Source organism: Vulpes lagopus, chromosome 2, assembly GCF_018345385.1.
Source record: "Vulpes lagopus strain Blue_001 chromosome 2, ASM1834538v1, whole genome shotgun sequence".
Taxonomy (NCBI): Eukaryota; Metazoa; Chordata; class Mammalia; order Carnivora; family Canidae; genus Vulpes; species Vulpes lagopus.
The window spans coordinates 164317699-164335967 of record NC_054825.1 but is presented as its reverse complement, the minus strand read 5'-3'; positions in this window follow the sequence as shown (position 1 = coordinate 164335967).

Sequence of the window (18269 nt, the reverse complement as noted above, 5' to 3'; positions counted from 1 at the left end):
CCGGCGGCTGAAGGGCACCGAACCTGGCGAGAGCAGGGGCTCATGGGAAGTGTAGTCCCAGCCCTGAGACTTGTGGGAAATGTAGTTCTGGCTCCGCCAGAAGGGCGGCTCGGGTTCATCGCCTCCCCGAGAGGAAGCAGGAGCAGGAGCCGGCGGCCGGCCGCCTGGATCGTTGGGGACAAGGTGGACAGAATTTTTGAGTCCTAGAGAACGGCAGCGACGGGGTTGCAGTCCCAACTCTGTCTCCAGCTCACTCTTCATTTATTCACGCCACAAACGTTTATTCAATGCCTACTATGTACTGAGCCCGGCCCTTGGCCAGAGTTTGGGCTTGTGGGAAGGAATGAGTCAAATCTGCCCTCTGCCCTTCAGAGAGAGGGTCGTCACAGGGGCTTTCAGAAGGTCCCCCAGAGTTTTTCAGACTGTGAGCCATTACTGCGATGTGACATCAAGCTTGTGGCTCATGCCCAGAGTTTTGCTGGGAAATGAAATAGAATAAGCTAGAACATAAGCAGAGTGCCCTGATTGCGTGGGGGAAATATCCATGCATGGGATTTTAATTTCTGACAGGTCTCTTATCCGAAACCCCGGGGCCAGGTGTGTTCTGAATTTGGGAATTTTGAGATTTTGATAAGGCCGTAGAAATATACGCGGTATGTTCTGAACAGCCTCAGTGCGGTCTGGGGTAGGGCTGCCGTCACTTTAATATTTCCGTGATGAAATCTGTGGACAGCCCCACTGACGGAGAAATAATTTAAGATCGTGTATCTGTTTAGGTTGAATTCTGTCTCCAAACTGATGATCAAACTTTCTGGTGTGGGAGCTTTACTGATTTCAAAACCATGGACGGCAGGACACTTCCCACTTTGGGAACTACACTTCCCAAAGTGTGGTTCAGAGTTCCCTGGGGGTCCCCAAGAGCCTGTCAGGGAATCCAAGAGGTCAAAATTGTTTTCTTTTTCTTTCTTTCTTTTTTTACAATTTATTTTTTTAGTAATCTCTACACCCTACATGGGGCTCAAACTCATGACCCCAAGATCAAGAGTAGCATGCTCTACCAACTGAGACAGCCAGGCGCCCCCTAGTATGAAAATTACTTTCATTCTAACACTGACACCTTACCTGCCTTTCTCACTCACTCTCCGATGAGTGTACGCTGGATTTTTCCAGAAGCCACACAGCGTGCAGTATCGTGGTAGAATACGTATCACAAGATCACAAGTAGGTACAAGGCACAAATCTTCTGCTGAGCCAAGCATTACAGATATACTTGCAAAACGGTAAAAAACAAACAAACAAAAAACAATGCCACTCTTCTCACTAACTTCATTATTAAAATTTTTTAAAAGTTTTATTTATTTAAGTAATCACTACAGCTAATGTGGGGCTCGAACTCACAACCCTAGAATCCAGAGTCTCTTGCTCTTCTGAGCCAGCCAGGTGCCTCATTCATTTTGTTTGCTTGTTTGTTTGTCTGGAAAACTTATTATTTTTATTAACGTAGGTTTATATATTAACACAATGGGTTTATTATTGTCATTTTATTTTTTTTAAGATTTATTTATTTATTCATGAGAGACACACACAGAGAGAGAGAGAGAGAGAGAGAGAAAGGCAGAGACACAGGCAGAGGGAGAAGCAGGCTCCATGCCGGGAGCCCGATGCGGGACTCGATCCCGGGACCTCGGGGTGACAGCCTGGGCCGAAGGCAGACGCCAAACCGCTGAGCTACCCAGGGATCCCCCCTATTATTGTCATTTTAAAATGCGATAATAGGGATCCCTGGGTGGCGCAGCGGTTTGGCGCCTGCCTTTGGCCCAGGGCGCGATCCTGGAGACCCGGGATCGAATCCCACATCGGGCTCCCGGTGCATGGAGCCTGCTTCTTCCTCCGCCTGTGTCTCTGCCTCTCTCTCTCTCTCTCTGTGACTATCATAAATTAAAAAAAAAAATGCAATAATAAATATTGCAAACATTTATCAGTTTTAATTTCTAACATGGTAAATATCAATAGACATAACCCCCAGAAATAATAGCCCTGTGGGGTCCTTCATAATTTTAAGAATGTGAAGGCTTAAGAGCTGCTGCTTTTTGTCTATATGTATGTCCCAGGCACAAGAAAATCATTCATTCATTCATTCATTCATTCACCGTGTCACAGTAAAAACTGAAATACACGTCACTGTCGGGAGAAAGTAACGTGAAACTGAAGCCCCCTGGGAGTCAGCCAGAGGAAAGGAGAGGGAACAGTGTGTTTGGACAGAGGGAACTGTGCATGCAGAGAGGAAGGTAGGAGGTGGTTGTTGATGGGGTTGAAGTGAGAATGAGTAGTTAATTTGCTGTCCTCATGGGCCAGGCACTGATGCTCACCCATCTGCACGGAAACCTGCCTAGGGTGAGGTGGCCACTGGGCAAATGGTCACTCAACTCTAAACTGTGCTAAATGCAGGGCACCTGCTGGCTCAGTGGTTGAGCATCTGCCTTCTGCTCAGGGCGTGATCCTGGAGTCCCAGGATCCAGTCCCTCATCAGGCTCCCGGCAGGGAGCCTGCTTCTCCCTCTGCCTGTGTCTCTGCCTCTCTCTGTGTGTCTCTCATGAATAAATAAATAAAATCTAAAAACAAAAAACAAAAAAACCTGTTAAATGCATCAGGGGAGAGGATGAAGGTGTGTGATTTAGGCTGGGGAAGAGTCGGGAGGCTTTTCTAGGAAGGTGATGGTAAAGCCCAGATCTGAGAGGGGAAGGAAAGAGTTGGGGAGGGAGCAGAGCGAAGAGTACTGGGGCAGAGGGAATAGCACGGGGGTGAGGGGGTGGGGGGTGGCTGTGAGACAGCCCTTGGGGCCTCAAGAAGTGCATAGGAGGCTGGCGTGGCTGGGACTGAATGGGGAGGGAAGTAGGGACAGGAGTAACGTCAGAGAGGTGAACAGGAACCAGTCACTGGGCCAGAGGGTGAGGATTTGGGCTTTATTCTCAGCCAATGGGGAGATTTGGAAGAGTCCTGAGCTGAGGAGGGACAGGATCCGACCTCAGAGCTAACAGGTTCCCTCTGATCAACGGTAGGAGGAAAGAGGAAAGACGAGGAAGGACGAGGTGGGAACTGGAAGCCCAGGGACTTCCAAGTGCAGGTGAGAGACGGTGGCAGCCCCAGCCCGCTAACTGGCAGTGGGCGCCGAGGGGAACAAGTGGCTGCAGGACAATCACAGGCGTCTGTGAGGACGTGGGGAGGTCGGAGCCCTCACACAGCTGGTGGAAACCATGCAGTCGCTTTAGACGGTGGTCTGGCGGCGCCTCAACAGTGAAATCAGAATTCCTCCGAGGTCCAGCAAGGCCCCTGCTGGGTATCCACCCGTGGGCGGTGACAACACACGTCCACACAAGCACCTGTGCCTGCGTGTTCCCAGCAGCACGATTCGATTCGGAGCAGCCTGAACCCAAATGTCCATCAGCTGAGAGGCGGGCGGAGGAAGCTCGGTAGATCCAGAAGATGGAGCATCTTCCAGCCACACAAGGGGGTGAATTTGTGATGGGCGCCACTACAGGAAGGAACGTGGAAACCTCTGTGCCCAGTGAAAGAGGCCAGACACCAATGGCCACTTCTTGTAGGATTCCATTTATTTTTATTTTTTTTTAAAGATTTTATGTATTTATTCGTGAGAGACACAGAGAGAGGCAGAGACACAGGCAGAGGGAGAAGCAGGCTCTCCATGGGGAGCACAATGTGGGACTTGATCCCAGGACCCCCGGACCACACCCTGAGCAGAAGGTAGATGCTCAATCACGAGCCACCCAGGCGTCCCAAGGACTTTGATTTGTTCACTGCTATACCCTCAGTGCCTAGCCCAGTGCTGGGTGCAAGAAGATCTTAATACATACTTATTGGATGAATGTCTTTTTTTTTTTTTAAGTTTATTTATCTAAGTAATCTCTACACCAACGTGGGACTCGAACTCATGACCCTGAGATCAAGAGTTACATGGTCTCTAACTGAGCCACCCAGGCACCCTTAGGATTCCATTTAGAGGAAAATGTCCAGAATAGCCAAATCTGATAGAAAGTAAGTTAGGGGTTGCCTTGGGGTGAGAGGAACTAAAGGATTTCTCACTGGGGATGGTGAGCGCAGGCTAAAATTGATGATGGTGGTGATGGTTGCACAACCTGCTGAATCTACTAAAACCCACTGAATTTACTGTGTGTTTTTTTTTTAAGATTTTATTTATTCATTCATGAGAGACACGGAGAGAGAGAGAGGCGCAGAGACACAGGCAGAGGGAGAAGCAGGCTCCACACAGGTAGCCTGACATGGGACTCGATCCCGGGACTCCAGGATCACGTCCTGGGCCGAAGGCAGATGCTTAACCGCTGAGCCACCCAGAAATCCCCGTGAGCCACCCAGGGATCCCCTGAATTTACTGTTTAAGGGGGCCGGTCGTGTGGTGAGTGAATTCTATCTCAATCCAGCTGTTGAAAAACTGGGCAGGAGACTGTACCATCTTGGTAATGGTTCGGGCGCAGGGCCTGAGGGAGAAGGAAGTGTCTACATGGCTCAGACAACTGGATAGATGGATGGAGCTTCTGCCGACATCATTGGTACAAAGCACTTCACACATCTCTTGGTTAGTAGGAAGTGCTCACCAAATGTCAATTATTATTGCTGCAATCATGGAGATCCTGTTGAAACTTGAATCAGATCCCGTCCCTCCTCTGCTCAGAACCCTTCCATGGCTCCCACTCACTCAGAGTAAAAGCAAAGTCTTCACACTGGTCCTCAACTCCCTCCATTCCCTCTGAACCTCAGGTCCTACTCTCTTTGCACATCTCATGTACTCTGGCCAGATGAACTTCCAGGGGCCTCCCATATTCTACGTCAGTCCTACCCCAGGGCCTTTGCACTTGCTGTTCCCTCTTCCCTGCTATCCGCTGGTCTCCTCCTTCACCTCCTTTCAGTTTGTGCTCAAATGTCACCTCCTCAGGAAGCCCTCCCTGACCACCTTATTAATAACTGCATCCTCTTCATCTTATCTGTGGAATCCCTCTTTCTTTCTCCTTCACCATTTGACCCACTAGATCTTTGATTCTTTGCTTTGGTTATTGTCATCTCTCCCAGTAGAGCCCCATGGGGGCAGGGGACCCATCTTTCCTGTTCCCTGCTCTTTTCCTATTGCCTGCTAGAGTTTCTGGCACAATAAATAACTGCCAAAGAAAGAAAAGAATTCGAGGTCATTTCCTGTTGATGCATTTGCTGCTGGATTAAAGCCACGGCCCCTGCCCAGCCACTCGAGAGTCACCCACTCGGCGCTGCGCCAGGGTTTCTGAAAGAGAAGCTTCAGGAGAGGGTGGTATTTGGGCTCAGGTGTAACAGGAGCAGGGGCGAGGCTGAGAATGGGGTGGGAAATCGAGAAGGGAGGGCATTCCAGGCCGAGGGGATAGAGTGCACAAAGGTCTGGAGGTGTGAGACAGCTTGAAACATTTAGGAGACTTCCACCCGCCCCACCCACTGCTTCCCCCAGGTCAGTGGCTCGCACCCAAACCTCACAGTCATTGTCAAATCCTGCCTTTTTCTCACACCCCCACACCCGATCCGTCAGCTGGCTCTGCTTTCAAAATATTCCCAGAGCCTGACCACCTCTCACCACCTCTGCTCCTACCATCACAGTTTGCTAGGACTGGTGCAGTAGCCTGCCTAGGGGCCTCCTTCCTCTGGCCCCAGGCACGTACACAGTGTCTTCTTGCTACAGCAGCCAGGAAAGCCTGCTAATGCCTAAGTCAGGTCACGTCCCCCTCTGCTCCCAACTGTCCTAGAGCTCGCATCCCACTCAGAGTAAAAGCCCTTTGGCTCCTAACCCCACGGCCCCTAACCCAAGGCCCTAAATGGTCTGCCCCTCAATAGTTCTCTGCTCTCATCTTTGGCCTGGTTCCCCTCCCTCCCCTCCTCCAGCCACACAGGCCTCGTTCCTGTTCCTTGAATCACAGAGTGTAAGTAGGAAACTGCCCCAGGGCTTTTGCACTGGCTCTTTTTCTCTAGGGAATGTCCTTTCCCTAGATCTCCACTTGGCTGAGCTCCTTGCTTCAGCTCTGCCCACGTGTGACCTTCCTGGAGGGCATCCCTACCCAGCCACCAAAGCTGCAGCCCCAATTCTGGCCTTCTCCAAACCTTGGCCTTTTTTTTTTTTTTTCCACCGTGCATAGCTCTGCCTGGTTTCAGGCTGCACATTTGTTTATGGAACCCATTAGGGCAGGGTCTTCGCTTATCTTGTTTCCAGCTCTCGCCCTGATGTCTGTGTGCAGGAGGTGCTCAGGAATTGTGTGTGGTGATTGGAGGGTGATCCTGGGGTGACAAGGGGAAGGGCCCAAGCAGGCAGCAGGAGTGAGGTTGCCAGGAGGTCTTGTCTGCTGAGCCAAGTGGCTGAGCATCCATGGGGTGGGGAGGGGCCCTTGCCCAGGGTGACCAGGATCTGGCATACAGCTGCCTCCTCCTTTTTGGAATCAGAGGGCCACAGGGCTGTGAGGGACTCAGGGAGGGATATTCCATGAGCCACTATGCTGCCTCAAGCCAAATTTACCCCCTCCTTCCCTCATCCATTTACTCATTCTGCGACTACAGGCCTCCATCCCAGCAAGCCAGTTGGTGGGGACACAGGAAAGAAGCAGCAAGGAAAGCAGTATTACTGCCACTATTTTACTTCATTTAAAAAAAAATATTTTGTTTATTTATGTGAGAGAGAGATAGGGAGAGTAGAGGGGAAGGGGCAGAGGCAGAGGGAGAAGCAGGCTCTCCACTGAGTAGGGAGCTCAATGCTGGGCTCAATTCCAGGACCCCGGCATCATGACCTGAGCTGAAGGCAGACACTCAACTGACTAAACTACCCAGGCACCCAGCTTGAGTGTTTCTACCAAGCTGACCACTCACCAGGCCTTAGATGTTGTCCTAAAAGCCCTCAAAGGCAGGTATTGTTATCAGCCCATTTTACACAAGAGAAAACAGAGGCTCAGAGAGCTCATGAACCTGGCCCACAGCCACAAACACAGGAAGAGACAGGGCTGGGGCTTGACCCTAGGCCTGAAGGCGGTGCACCCATGGGCTATGCCACCAAATCCAGACATGCCTGCTGGATTTTATCTAGCAAGAGAGAGAGAGATTTGTGTGGGTTTGTCTATAGAATCTGAAGCCACACCTCCACTTCCCAGGTCCTCTCTCTGTCATTTGTCTTTGACTATCATTGATGTAAAAGCCAAAAAAATTGGAAGCTACCTCAATGATCATTGGTAGGGAGTGGGGCTCCTGGCATGGAGCCTGCTTCTCCCTCTGCCTGTGTCTCTGCCTCTCTTTCTCTCTCTCTCTCTGTATCTCTCATGAATAAATAAATAAAATCTTTTTTAAAAATGAGAAGGAGCTGTGGACTGACAGAAAGAGTTCTAAGATGTATTGTCAACTGAAAAACCCAAGTTACAGAACATTTAGTGCAGTGTGATGCTATTTATAAAAGAAAAAAACAACAGAACATTTAGTGCAGTGTGATGCTATTTATAAAAGAAAAAAACAACAGAACATTTAGTGCAGTGTGATGCTATTTATAAAAGAAAAAAACAACAACAAAAGATTGCAACAAGAATCCAAAGCTACTTTTTGAGGCACATACATAGACATGCTGAGAAAAAAAGTATTCAAGGATATAAAACAAACAAAGAAATTTGGGGATGGGCATGAAATGTGAGGCCTGTATCATTTGAATTTTGTCTTCTGTTCTGGTATATGTAACCCACTCAAGTTTCCCCATCTTTCTTGACATATAACTGGTATACAAAAACTTCACATAATGTGTACAATTTGGTAAGTTTGAACATACATATAGACTCATGTTACCATCACTACAGTCCAGGTCATAATATCATCACCTCCAAGGCTTTCCTCATGTCCCTTTATGTATGTGGTTTGTCTTTGTTTTTATTTTTATTTTTAAAATATTTTATTTATTTATTCATGAGGGACACACACAGAGAGAGAGAGAGAGAGAGAGAGAGAGAGAGAGGCAGAGACACAGGCAGACGGAGAAGCAGGCTCCATGCAGGGAACCCGATGCGGGACTCAATCCTGGGACTCCAGGATCACACCCTGGACTAAAGGGAGGTGCTCAACTGCTTAGCCACCCAGGGATCCCCTCTTTGTTTTTATTTTTATTTTTATTTCTATTTGTGTTTTTGTGGTGAGGATACTTAACAAAAGATCTACACTTTTATCAAAATTGTAAATACACAATACCATATTGTCAACTACAAGTACTATGTTGTACAATAGATATCCGGAACATTTTAAAGAGGGAAGTGTTCATACACACTGTGTTTAGATAGATAGATAGAGAAATAGATGATAGATAGATAGATAGATAGATAGATAGATAGATGATAGATAGATAGAGAGATAGATGATAGATAGATAGAGAGAGAGATAGATGATAGATAGATAGATAGATAGATAGAGAGATAGATGATAGATAGATAGATAGATAGATGATAGATATATAGATAGAGAGATAGATGATAGATAGAGAGATAGATGATAGATAGATAGATAGATAGATAGAGAGATAGATGATAGATAGATAGATAGATAGATAGATAGATAGATAGATAGATAGATTTTAGTCTTATTTATTTGAGAGAGAGTGAGAGCAAGAGATATCACAGAGGAAGAGGGAAGAAGCAGACTCCCTGCTGAGCAGAGATCTCTGATGTGGCCTCCATCCCAGGATCCCAAGATCATGACCTGAGCCAAAAACAGATGCTTAACTAATAAGCCACCCAGGTGCTCCTATTTCTCTATATTTTTATTGTCAATTTAAAAACTTAGATAATGCAAAAAATAAATAAATAAAAAATAAATACTTAGATAACGCTTAGGATGCAAACAAAAGTTTATGCCAGTGTTGTGGACAGAGGTGGGAGCAAATGTTTCTACCAGAGCAGGAGTTGTGCATCATTAAGGGAAACAGAGAAGATGACACTTGGGCTTTGAGGAGGCCAGGTATTTCTCAGGTGGATATGAAGACAGATGGGAGGGCTTTCCAGAATGAGAGCTCAACAGATATGAAGGCAAGGAGGTGTGAGAGGTCAGGGAGCAGTTTGGAGCATCCAGAGTACAAGACACAGGTATGTGCGTGTGCCTTGTGTGGAGTGAGGGGGTAATGAGCCAGAGCCACAGCTACCCATTAGAAATTGGGTAGCTACTGGTAGCCCAGAAAGAGCAGTGGCTTAAATAAGATGGAAGCTTATTTCACACTCACATTAAAGAAGTCTGGAAGGCAACGGTCTGGGGATGTTGTGGGGAGTCCGCAGAGCCATCAGAACCAACGTCTAACTTTCTGCTCCACTGTCTTATGTATGTGGCCTCCCACCTCCATCCACTGTACACACCAGGCAAGCAGGGGCTGTGTTGGTTTTGACTGTAATCGTCTCCCCAGAAACTAGCTCAATAAATATTTGTTGAACAAATGAATGACATATGCCAGAACTGTTGTTTATAAGATAACACCTCATCTACCCTCCTTGAAGTTTTCATGCCTGAACTCACCAACCTTGGGCTCAAGGGTTCTTAGTGTGGGGTCCAAAGACCCACTGAAGGTTTGTAGATCAAATTTACGGAGTCCACAAACTTGGACAAGAAAAAAGAATTACATCCTTCTCTTTAGGAAGCTCCTGCTGAAATCTAGCATTTTTGTGAAAGATTGTATTTCCCAAAGATGACCTCAAAGGTACCTCCCATTTCACAAGCTCTTCCAGAACTTTCTGCTGCCCCTTCCCTATTGGGAGACAAACTCTGTGTCCTACCCTTGAACCTGGGTGACTACCTCAGTCATCAGAGCTCAAAGGAAGGGATGCCATGCAATTTCTGAAGCTAGATGATAAAGGTGCCGGGCACTCTGCCTTGCTCTCTTGGGGCAATCTCTTAGAATTCAGCCTCTACTGTGAGGAAGCCCAAGGGTATCTGGGGAGGCTCACATGAAGAGGACCTGAGGACCCCTAACCCCCACCCCCATCTGAGCTGCTAGCCAACAGCCTGTGCCAACTTGCCAGCCACGTGAGAGAGCCATCTTGAAAATGGGCCCCCCCCAGTTTCTGGAAGAGTTGTCACATGGTTCGATGATGAGCTGTCTCCATTGAGCACCATCTAAGGGGCAGATTCAAGAGCAAAATAAATGATCACTATTTGTTCTTGTTGTTTTGATCGCTATTGTTTTGAGCTCTGAGTTTTGCAGGGGCTTGTTACGCAGCAGCGGATAACATACAATTGCAAATGTAGGAAACAAGTCACAGTACCAAGGTACCTGGGTGGCTCAGGGGTTGAGACTCTGCCTTTGGCTCAGGTCGTGATCCTGGGGTCCTGGGATCCAGTCCTGCATCAGGTTCCCTGCAGGGAGCCTGCATCTCCCTCTGCCTATGTCTCTGCTTCTCTCTGTGTGTCTCTCATGAAAAAATAAATAAAATATTTTAAAAAAAAGAATAAATAGTCAAGAAAAGGTATATTCTTGTAGAGTAGGTTAGCAAATTATGGCCCACTGGCCAAACTCAGCCCATTGCTTGTTATTATAAATAAAGATTTATTGGAACACAGCCATGCCTATTCATTTACGCATTGTCTATGGCTCCCTTTGCACTACAACAGCAGAGGTGAGTAGTTGTGACAGAGACCATGTGACCGCAAAGCCTCAAATATTCATCTGGCCCTTTACAGTAAAAAACTTCATCTGCCCGTACCTAGATTGTCAGGTGACCCTTAGGTGGGCTTGTTAGTGCCCTAGAACTGCCATCAGTCACTTAGTTATTTAAATTTAATGCAATTGTGTAGGAGAGGACACAGACATGAACGCTAGGCGGTGGAGGTTATTGGGGGTGTCTCAGAGGTTGCCTGTTGCTATCTGGGATCCATATCACAAGTGGTTAAAATAACTGATTATCACCCAGCCCCATTTGTCTGTGACACTCGACGTAGCTTCCAAAGTTGTGGTGGAAATGTTCCCCACTGGCTGATGACAGCCTCAAGGGGACCATGCTGCTCTGCTGCTGGTGAACTTGGTGCCATTTATACATCTGTCCAGGCATCCCCAGGTCACTGTCTGGCTTCATGCTTGTGTGTTTGTACATCTGCTTTTAATTTAAATGAGACCAAGAGGCTACGGTCTGAATGCAAGAATAAAAAGGTGTGGGTTTTGTTGTACAATTTAGCATAAAGGAAAAAGAGGAGTATCAGTGCTGATGATCCTCCACTGACTTGACAAAGCATCTTGTAAGTATGCCTTTTAGTAATCCAGAGCTGGCAATTAAAATATGATTACCAGATATGAGGAGTCATGGGCATGATTAGCTTGGCAAGGACACTGCAGGGCATAAAAGCCAGGATTCTTTTTGTTTCTTGATCAGGGTGCTGGATAATTGGTGTGTCCACTTAGAATTAATTCACCATGCTGTCCACTACTGAACCATGTTCTCTTTTCTATGTACATTGTAGCCTAATTAAAAACTTTAAAAAAGGGATGCCTGGGTGGCTCAGTGGTTGAGCGTCTGCCTTCAGCTCAGGGTGTGATCAAGTCCCACATCGGGCTCCCTGCGTGGAGCCTGCTTCTCCTTCTGCCTGTGTCTCTGCCTCTGTGTGTGTGTGTGTCTCATGAATAAATAAATAAAATCTTAAAAAAAAAAAAAAACCTTAAAAAAAGTTACTGTTGCCAGGGAAGCAAATTATCAAACAAGATAACTTGTATCTCAGGCTTTTTAGGAACAAAATTGCCCAGTGAGGAGGAGCCTGGGCTGCCTGTGTTTGAATCCCAGCTGTGCCACCAAAGCTATGTGGCTTTGGGAGAGTTGCTTAACCTCTATGCACCTCGACTTGTATCTATGAAGTGAAGGGGACACCAACCCGGCAAAATTGCCTGAGATAAAGAGGGTAAGACATTTAGTAGAATCATTGTCACGGAGCAGATGTTCAATACAGGATACCACCATTGTTTTTGCCCTAGGTGTGATGAAGTGTGAAGAAATAGAAAATGCTGAGCGTGGGGGAAGGGAGGGAAAAAAGGGAATAGGATATGAAGCACTGCTATGCTGATAAAAATGGGCTAAGGATGGAAACCGGTAAGTCAAAAGGCAGGACTATGGTGGATTACAAACTTGTGATAACACGTTTATTTTCATTGTGAGCTCTCTTAAAGGTACGTATCGCTCTCTGAGATGCCCTAGTCCAGTTATTTATTAATTTGTTGGCTGCCCATCACCCCTTTCCACACCCCCTAGAACATGAGTCTATTTTGTTTCCCTGCATCTAGAGCAGAGCTAGCCATGCAGCAGGTGCTCAATAACTATTTTTTAGCTCATTGAGTGGGTATATAATATATATTATATGTATATTATGTATAGATTATATATATATATAAATATATGAAAACAAGACTCAACCATTCACTTATGCATGAGCAAAGCTCTAATAGAATGATAGCATTCAATGATAGCAAAATCTGGGGACACAGATCCTGCCATACCGCGCTTATTATGAACGCATGGAGATTATTTCAATCTTTCTAGAAGCTGACCTGGCACTCTTATCCAGTATTCCATTCCTGGGACTCTCTTCTAGGAAAATAACATAAGATCTACCCAAAAGTTTAAGCACAAAGATTTTTCCTCTTGCATTATTTGTAACAGCCTTTTTTTTTTTTTTTTTGGATATAACACAATTTCCACAGAATTGGATATAACACATTTATAAGAATAAACTTTATAGGCTGTGTAAATTATGAAACAGTATTGTTATGGAATATCATGCACTCATTTTAAATGAAATGGGAAAATGTTTTTATGTTATATTAAGTAAAAATAAGCAGGATACAGAAGTGCTGTATAATATGCTTCTGTTTCCATTCTGTTTGAATGGAAAACCATTCATAATTTTTATTTTTTATTTTTTTAAAGATTTTATTTATTTATTCATGATAGACATAGAGAGAGAGAGAGGCAGACACAGGCAGAGAGAGAAGCAGGATCCATGCAGGGAGCCCAACGTGGGACTCGATCCCTGGACTCCAGAATCATGCCCTGGGCCGAAGGCAGGCACTAAACCGCTGAGCCACCCAGGGATTCCCCCCATTCATAATTTTTAAACTATTGGAAAAGGCTATAGAAAAAAATGGCGGCAGGAATGCCTAGGTGGCTCGGAGGTTTAGCGCCTGCCTTTGGCCCAGGATGTGATCCTGGAGACCCGGGATCGAGTCCCACGTTGGGCTCCCTGCATGGAGCCTGCTTCTCCCTCTGCCTGTGTCTCTGCCTCTCTCTCTCTCTCTCTCTCTCTCTCTCTCTTTCTCTCTCTCTGTGCGTGTGTGTGTGTCTCTCATGAATAAATAAATAAAATCTTAAAACACACACACACACACACACACAAAAACAAAAAAACAAGGGGCAGCCCCGGTGACGCAGCGGTTTAGCGCCGCCTTCAGCCCAGGGTGTGATCCTGAAGACCACGGATGAGTCCCATGTCAGGCTCCCTGCATGGAGCCTGCTTCTCCCTCTGCCTGTGTCTCTGCCTCTCTCTGTCTCTCTCTCTGCGTGTGTGTGTGTCTCTATAAATAAATAAATAAATAATCTTTTTTTAAAATTAAAAAATAAATTTAAAAAAGCAAATTTCAGAAAGAATGCTAAGCACAAACAAAATTATCCCAGTGAAAACTTGGGAATGAACCAAATGGCCAACAACAGGATATCGGGAAGTGAATTATAATCTACCCATAGACTCTTAAGCAGGCATTAAAAGTTGTGTTTATGAAGAGCTTGAAGCACCACGGCAAATGCTTATTATGCTTAAAATAATGTGTAAAACAGTGAGATATGAAAACGACATATGCAGTATTATCCTGCTAGAGAGGACTAGCAGTGTGTGTGTGTGTGTGTGTGTGTGTGTGTGTGTGTAGTCCATATTATATATATGTGTGTATATAAAAGTACTATATATAGTATATTTTATATATATACACAGATAACATAAAGAGGATTATATATACTGAGGATTATATATACTGTGGATTATATATGTATATATAATATGTACATTTATATATATATATACATATATATATGAAATTGGAGACAAGAAGAGAATGCTAATAACACAGTTTTACAAAGATAAAGCCTGGAAATGAATGCGTCTCAGTGGGCTGCCTGGGTGGCTCAGCCAGCTGGGCATCTGCCTTTAGCTCAGTCATGGGCCTGGGGTCCTGGGATCGAGCCCCACATCTGACTCCCCGCTCAGCAGAGAATCTGCTTCTGCCTCTGCTCTTCCTCCTACTCATGCTCTGTCTTTCTATCTCTATCTCAAATAAATAAATAAAATCTTTAAAAAATAAAAAATAAATGTGTCTCAGTGTGTTACTCCTGGTTATTTCTTGATGGAGGACCAGACCCCTAGAGGTTAATCCTGCCCCTTCAACTTCATAGAAGAAGTGCCCTTGGCCACTCAACCCCTTTCCTGGGGACCCGCTCTTTTCTATTGGATGTGTCCCCTTGCAGGTTTCATCCCTATATATTTCCCATACATTTGAACCTTCACAAACATAGACTTCTGCAGATTTTTTTCATCTAAGCATCGCATGATGTAGAAAAAGATGTTAGGTTTTGAAGCCAAAGGCCAAGAAAGAATTCTTGAGACATCTCTGATACAAAAAGGTGGTTTTATTAAAGCAGGGGGACAGGACCAGTGGGTAGAAGGAGCACCCTGGGGTCATGAGCAGTGGCCCATTACATACTGTCAGTCTGGGAGGGGGTTAGGGACAGCACAGCCTCCCAAGCATTTGGAAGCAAGGTTTCCAGGACCTTAAGGGGACTAGCTGTTGTTGGGAAAGGGTCATTTATAACTGTCTAATAAAACCTGAGTCATGAGACCCTTCAGATGTAGATCGGTGGGTCATACGCTTGGGGGATGATCGTCAACAGGTATCTTAGGGTGTTTAGAGATAAAGGAAACTTTTTTTTTTGAAGATTTTAATTATTTATTCATGAGAGACACCAAGAGAGACACAAAGGCATAGGCAGTGGGACTTGATCCCAGGACCCCAGGATCACCACCTGAGCCAAAGGTGGATGCTCAACCACTGAGCCACCCAGGTGCCCCGATAAAGGAGATTTATAAAGGAATTTTTATTTTATTTTAATTTTTAAAATTTTATTTATTTATTCATGAGAGACACACACACAGAGAGGCAGAGACACAGGCGGAGGGAGAAGCAGGCTCCATGCAGGGAGCCCGACATGGGACTCGACCCCGGGACTCCAGGATCACGCCCTGGGCCAAAGGCAGATGCTAAACCACTGAACCACCCAGGATGCCCTATAAAGGAATTTTTATATGTTAAAGTAGACTTACAGGATCCTGAGAGTTGGGCTAAGATAGACTTTTGCCCTTAGCAAAGTATGAACATCGAGTTCCTAGAGGAAGATCACTCTGCCTGTTTCAAGGACTTGCCAATGGGCTGTGGGTAGTAAGGAAATTTCATAAATTCCCTTCTGCCTCTGTTTCCCACATCATCGGACATTGTGCTGTATGAATTGTACCCTCACTTGCTTTTGTTCAGACGCCTCCCAGGGCTGACTCTATCACTAGCACCTGCTTTGCTTTTTGAATCACATGCCATGCCACACTCACAAAGTCCTGGCTTATTTAATCATTTTCTTACTGATAGCATCTGGATCATTTCCAATCTTCTGCCATGATAAGAATACGGTGATGAGCATCCCTGAAAGTCCTGCCTGGGGTTCTGTGCCCATGCTTCTCTGGGGGAGATCCAGAAAAGTTGGCATTCTGAAGGAAGAGAGCACATATTTAAATGTTAACAGACCCTGCCACATGGCCCTCCATGACCACTGAGCTCTCTTCCTCCTCCACAATTGTTGGGTGTTCCATTTTGAGGCTGTGTTTGCATGAACACGAAAATAAGGTGTGATTTCTTTTTTTTTTTTAATTTTATGTATTTAGTCATGAGAGACACAGAGAGACAGAGACAAAGGCAGAGGGAGAAGCAGGCTCCCTGCAGGGAGTCTGATGTGGGACTCGATCCCAGGACCCCGGGATCACACCTTGAGCCAAAGGCAGATGCTCAACCGTTGAGCCACCCACGTGTCCCTAAGGTGTGAATTCTAAGGATGCAACTTGCACCCCATTTTTCTGGAAATCAAGTTGGGACAGCCCTGGTCTGATAGACTAAATGCCTCTGTCCCCCCTCTGGCGAGCCCCTGGTGTGTTAAGGGTGACCTGGTCTTGTCTTGGGATTCCCACCTGCAGGTCTGAGGATGAGGATACAGGTCACTGATGCCCTGTTCCTCCATCCTGCCAGGGACTCTATGCAGTGAGAGACACCGAGTGGAGTTTTGGGAATCTGAGACAAGACTGGAACTGTGTCTCTAGGTTCCAGAACCATAGTCCCTTGATTTTACTGAAGAGGAGCAAAAAATAGGTGAGGGGACAGGGTCCCTGATGCCAGAGGCTTGGAGCGTCACAATTAACTGTGGCTTGTCCCATCCCAGGCATGTCCCTATCGCTGGTTTCCTCCTTCTCATTCAACGCTGAAATAGACCAACTGTATTAGTTTCCTACAGCTGCTGCAACAAGTTGCCACAAACTAAGTGACTTAAAACAACACACATTTATTCTCTTAGAGTTCTGGAGCCGGGAAGTCTGAAATGAGTCTTAGGGTGTTAAATGGAGGTGGGCGGGTTCCCACTACAGGCTCTGGGGAAGAATCCATTTCCTTGACTCTTGCAGCTTCTAGGACAATCACTGTTTCTGTCTTCACCACACCACCCCCTCCTCTTCTGTGTGTGTCAAGTCTACCTGTGCCTCCCTCTTACAAGGACCCTTGTGATTATGTTGAACCCCCTGGATAATCCAGGATAATCTCTATCTCGAGATCCTTAGTTTAACCACACCTGCAAAGTCCCTTTTGCTATGCAAGAGAACACATTTATAAGCATATTAATCACTTAAATATGTTTTTGTATCTTGTGTTGACATTTTGGGGTGCCTTACAGATCCCCCCACCGAGGCTTGCTCACCCTTAAAGATAACAACCTGTCTACTAGCATATCTTCCAGATGCAAACCCACCAACCCTGAGCCCATAGCCCCCAAAACACCCTCTTTAGCCAACCGTCACACTGATCCACTATTTCCCCTGCCTAAGATCACCCAGAACCAGGAACCAGGTGACTAGAGACCACTCCTGTATCCCAAAGCCCACCAGAATTGGAAGAACTTAGCCAATCCTAAACTGTTCAGCCTGCCCTGTCTTGCCTTCCCTGAATAAATCCCAGTAAAGGCTTTGGCTTAGGCTTCCCGCTGCACCTGGACCCTCTGGACCTCGCCCCATGCTCCTCTTCATCTGGCTGTTCAGCTGGATCATTTATAAAATCCTTTGCGATGAACGGATACATACAAGAAAAGGGTTTCCCTGAGGTCTGTGAGAGGCCATAGCAAGTTATCGAACCTAAGGAGACAGGCGAGGGAAGCTTCGGTTTGTAGCTGGTTGAGCTACAGGTGATAGACCTGGGGACCTGGGAGTGGCATCTGAAGTGGGGGGCCAGTCTTGAGGGGAGGGACTGAGCCCTTGATCTGTGGTGTCTGTGGTGACTCCAGGTGGTTAGTGTCAGAACTGAATTGAAGTGTTGGACACCCAGCTGGTGTCCCTCCAGAGAGACGGGGAATTGGTGGGTACAGGGAGAGGAGAGGATAGCCCACACCTCTGGTGTGTCAGCGTGCTGTAAGTAGAGAAAGTTTTCCTTTATCTTCTTTATCCCACATCTTATTTTTTATTGATTGATTTTTAAAGATTTTGGATTTTTAAATAATCTTTACACCCAATGTGAGGCTCGAACCCACAACCCCAAGATTGAGAGTCACCTGCTCTACCAACTGATCTAGCCAGGCGCCCTTCACCCACATTTTATTTTATTATTATTTTTTAAAGATTTTTATTTATTTATTTGACAGAGAGAGAGAGTGAGACAGAGAGTAGCTGGGAAAGAGCCGGAGGAAGAGAGAGAAGCAGACTCTGCTGAGCAGGGAGCCTGATGGGGGCTCTATCCCAGGACCCTGAGATCATGACCTGAGCCAAAGGCAGATGCATAAGACTGAACCGCCCAGGCGCTCCTCACCCATATTTTAATATAAAATATTTCAAATGTGCAGAAAAATCAAAAGGATTAGACACTGAGTGCCCCACACCACTCAACCCTTAGGTTCAGTGTA